General features: G+C 39.9%; 1 pseudogene; it reads left to right on the top strand.

The window, feature by feature from the left end:
• The first annotated feature begins 227 nt into the window (after nt 1-227).
• On the top strand, nt 228-4076 carry LOC142840054 (polyadenylate-binding protein 2 pseudogene; annotated as a pseudogene).
• Nucleotides 4077-5077: the final 1001 nt, after the last annotated feature.

Below are 5077 nucleotides of genomic sequence, written 5' to 3'. Positions count from 1 at the left end.
CTGTAAGTCCACAGACTGAATGTTGTTTCTACAAAACACTCAATCCTCAGCTCCTCTCTCGTACCACCTTATATTCCTCTCTCTGTCCAGACATGTCACTTCCTATCTGCAACTCCTTAGTGATAGGATTAAAGATATGAGACACCAGCATTTGACTCTACAACAAATTAGTGTGACTACTGGGATTAAAGCTATGTGTCAGCCTTGCCTGTGGTGTAAGGCTGGCCATGGCATCTGTTTTACTTTATGATCTTCAGGCAAGTTTTATTATTAAAATATAAATGAAAAAATAAAATTAAATAATTAAAAGCAAGCATCTGAGATCAAGAAGAGAAATGTAGAACTGCTTATCACCAAAGAGTATAAGAAATATTCTGAGTGGCTGGAGAGATGGCTCAGTGGTTAAGAGCATTGCCTGCTCTTCCAACGGTCCTGAGTTCAATTCCCAGCAACCACATGGTGGCTCACAACCATCTGGAATGAGACAAACATAAATATATATACATATACATATATATGTTTCTTAAAGAAGAATTGTATATGTGTGTGTGTGTTTCTTAAAGAAGACCTGTATATATGTGTGTGTGTGTCTGTGTGTGTGTATGTGTGTGTTTCTTAAAGAAGTATTGTAAGATTCTAATCAAAATCAATTCCCGAGAAATCACTGGCCATCATGCATCCTGTACACTCCTGTTCCCTCCTTTTTTTTTTTGGTTTTTCGAGTACAGACAGGGTTTCTCTGTGGTTTTGGAGCCTGTCCTGGAACTAACTCTTGTAGACCAGGCTGGTCCCGAACTCACAGAGATCCGCCTGCCTCTGCCTCCCAAGTGCTGGGATTAAAGGTGTGTGCCACCACTGCCCAGCTCCTGTTCTGTCCTTTACCAATAATAGAAAATGAGTTGACTGTTTCACCAAAATTTACAATATTCTCTGTAAGTCTTCTGATATTTTTACTTTACAGAAAATAGTTTTGATTACTGAAAGCATCTCATTCTCTTATGATAATGAAAATGATGTCTGTTAGGATCACTACCATGCTTTTTCCTACAATTGGTGATTGAATCCAAGTCTGCATCACAGTGAGGAAATAAAATCTTTTTCAATGGAATTTCAAGAGAACAGATTTTTAAAGAACAGTGTACATGTAAAGCAACTTGCTTTATTCCAACTGCTCTATAAGTTCCAAGCACTTTTGAAAATATGGTTACTGATATTTTTGTGTGTTTGTGCATGACAGAGCATATCATACACACACAGACACATACAACACAAACAGGTGACATACAGAAAGGAGGGTTGCTGAATTGGGAATATTAGGGATTTGTTAACTGTAGGCCCATATTTCTGTATGGTGTAGCAGCCAAGCATAAAAGCCATAGGCCAGGTATGAGCTGATCACGTAGCTCATCAGACAAGCTGTCTCTGCATAACAATAGCAAGAATGTATAGTTCCTTTCTTCTTTTGTTAGAAATGTAGATCTCCTGAGGAGAGGTGTTGGCTGAAACTGGTCAGGATGTTTGGTGCCTATTTCTTGGAAATTTGGAGGAGGTCTTTTGTTATTTTTTTTTTTGTTTTTTCTTTTTCGAACAGGGTTTCTCGGTGGTTTTGGTTCCCACCTGGAACTAGCTCTTGCAGACCAGGCTGGTCTAGAACTCACAAAGATCCACCTGCCTCTGCCTCCCAAGTGCTGGGATTAAAGGCATGCACCACCACTGCCTGGCTTGGAGGAAGTCTTATAGAGATGCTAATTTATGGCCTGCTAGACAGCTAGCAAACACTTAGGTGAGGACCTGACTAAAAGCCCATTCACCTGGTTGCCTAGGAGACAGCCTAATGTGTTTTCCCACTCAATAAGGTGTTTGGATAATAAAAAAAAAGAGATCTTCCAGAGATCTTGCCCTACAAGGATGACCCTGTAAATTTCGTCTGATCATTCCTAGTGACTCCATTACAGTCCAGTTAGGGCAAATAATTATCTGTGTTGGACCCTCACGGGCTTCAGCAATTATCCTATCAACTAGCATAGGTATCTGAATTCAGGTCATCCACAAAAAGAATATGTGCTGAGCCTCCTGCCCAGACACAAAAAAGCTTTTATCCAGTAAGTCAAGTCTTTCTTAGATTAATAAAAACAAGAAAAACAAAACATAAAAAAGAAAAATAAGACCCTAATGAAGACGATCTATAAAAACTATGATGTTGTGTATGATAAGTTTTTACCATTAAATGAATACAAATAGCTTTGCCCAACAATTTATAACTGGACAACTGATAACAAACCAATATTCACAGTGGAAACACTCAAAAAGCTCAAGGAATTATGTATTGTTTATACCAACACTTAAGTAGCAAAGATTCAAACATGAAGATAGCAACAACTGGAAAAGATAGAAATGCCTGGAAATGGAAAGACGCAGGCATCAAAGATGAATACAAGCAGTCTTTTAACATAAACTTTCCAAAACACAATAATGACCTGATTAAATTAGAAATTTTCTTAATAAAATTGATGAAGGTCCATTATTTTAAAGATAACCAATAATATATTTAGATTACAGTCAGATTACAGAAAAAGTAGTATACATATATATACATAATTATATATAAATAAAAATATACATAAATACACATAAATAAAAATTTATACATAAATAATTATACATAAATAAAAAATTTACATAAATAAAAATACATAAATAAAAAATGTGCACAATTTTGTGAAAGAATTAAGGGGAAGGATATAAAAAGGCAAAAGCAGATGCAGAAATGTATAATCAACTTTTAATCAAAAGACCAAAGAAAACTTAGGCAAGGAAAAGTGTGGTCTTCACCAATGTTACCCAGCTACCTTTGATTATATGTGTACAGAAATTAAATGAACACAAACTGCAAAACTTTCACAAAGTTATCTCAAAGTAACACTTAAACTGTTGTTTCTGGATGGGTGGTGGTGGCACATGCCTTTAATCCCAGCACTCTGGAGGCAGAGACAGGTGGATCTCTGTGAGTTCGAGGCCAGCCTGGTCTAAAGAGCTAGTTCCAGGACAGGCTCCAAAGCCGCAGAGAAACCCTGTCTCGAAAAACCAAAAAAAATAAATAAATAAAATAAAATAAACAACAACAAAACTGTTGTTTCTGACCTCCAATTAGTGATACGTCTTCCAAAGACAGAAACCTCATGATATAGTTGCTCTCTTTGCAAACAGAGGAAGGAGATCTATTGTGATGGATCCCCAGCCCCTTGTGTTTTCTTCTGGTTTCAGATAAATGCTGCTCCACTGATGCCCAATCCCAAACAACCCAGAAAAATGATTTAAGGAGCAGTGGGGGAAGCAGGTGGTTGGAGATTCGTGCCTGAGCAGTGGGCCCGGGGACTTTGGGGAGCCTGAGAGGGAGAGAGCCAGGGGTGCAGGGGACCATGGGAACAGCATTCCCAAAGAGCACTGGTCCTGTGCCCCCTCTCCAGGTTCTGGGCACACCTGGGGACTCCCTGGCAGCCAGAAGCAGGAAGAGCAAATACTACTTAAGGTGAACCCCACGGATAGGTCCCAGATATTGAGGGCCCAGAGCTAGAAGTGATCAAAGCTTCAGGGAGTCAGGGAGATAGAGGAAGAGGATGAGAAGTTAAAGGAGCTACAAAATGAGGTAGAGAAGCAGATGAAGAAGAGTACAACCCCAAGTAATGCTGGCTCAGTGATCTCATCTCTTGAGGAAAAGATGGAGGCTGATGCCAGTTCCATCTATGTTGGCAATGTGGACCATGGTGCAACAGCAGAAGAGCTGTAAGCTCACTTTCATGGATGTGGTCCAGTCAACCGTGTTACTACAGTCTGTGTCAAATTCAGTGGCCCTGCCAAAGGGTTTGTATATATAGAATTCTTAGACAAAGAGTCAGTGAGAACTTCCCTGGCTTTAGATGATTCCCAGTTTAGAGGGAGACAGATCAAGGTGATTCCCATCAGCACAACAGATGGGTTTCCAATGTGCCCAATACTGTGCATGAACTGCCAATTACAGCAGCTCACAGTCTTGATTCTGGGATCAAAAAAAAAAAGAGTTAAAAGAAAAGAAATAAAAACAGAAGATGGAAAAATATTTTTTAAAAAAGATATACTGTGGAAGGGAGAGAATCCCATAACTAAGTGAGGAGGGACCTACTCTGTGTAGTAGGCCAGGCCCAGGGACTGGGGCAGTGGTGACAAGTTCCCTCTGGAGATTCAATATAGACACTTCTCAAATGTGCAACCTGCTCCCTGTTTGCCTGATCCACCTCATTCTCTTTGGGCCTGCTCAAGGGAAGGTGGGCATGGGTGGTTGGAGGGCATTTTTTCAACCAGAGCTCTGGAGGGCACCAATCTGTTCAGCTTGTTTCCTTCCCTCATCTTCTCCCTGCCTTTTGCAGACCCTGCCTGCCTTCTACTGTCCTTTCAGGTCTAGGCAAAGTCTGCTTTTCTTTCCGAGGGGCTCCTGCTCCAAGATTGTCTGGTGAACTATTGTTTGCTTTTTTATTTTTCTGTCTTGAGTGTCTTTCTTTGCAGGTTTTTGTAGCAGAAAGAACTCACTCCAGGGGATTCAGTGTGAATTACACTTTCCCTTGGAGAAATACACTACTTTGTTTCGGGAAGTTTTGCAGTGTATTTTTGTTGTTGTTGTTGTTGTTCAAGGAGGAGGAAGCTGGATTTTGTTTATTTTTTTAAACTCATTTAAAAGTAAAGGGTTTAGGCTGGGCGTTGTTGGTGCATGCCTTTAATCCCAGCACTCAGGAGGCAGAGGCAGACCGATTTCTGTGAGTTCGAGACCAGCCTGGTCTACAAGAGCTAGTTCCAGGAAAGGCTCCAAAACCAGAGAAACCCTGTCTTGAAAAACCAAAAAAAAAAAAGGGATGGTTTTTTTTTAAAAAACTGTGTCATGAATAAACTTGTTTATGTAAAGAAAGAAATATGATTTAAAATTTATTTTCTCCTACATGGATTATGGTCCAAGATGTGAATTATGCTCTATCTACCTGCCCAACACAATGCACTCCTGAGAAATGTCTGCAGATCAGAAACTCCTTTGTCCCCTTGACCTAAGCTT

This window comes from Microtus pennsylvanicus, chromosome 22 (genome assembly GCF_037038515.1).
Source record: "Microtus pennsylvanicus isolate mMicPen1 chromosome 22, mMicPen1.hap1, whole genome shotgun sequence".
Classification (NCBI taxonomy): Eukaryota; Metazoa; Chordata; class Mammalia; order Rodentia; family Cricetidae; genus Microtus; species Microtus pennsylvanicus.
The sequence above is the reverse complement of the archived record's forward strand: the minus strand, read 5'-3'. Positions and strand labels throughout refer to the sequence as shown.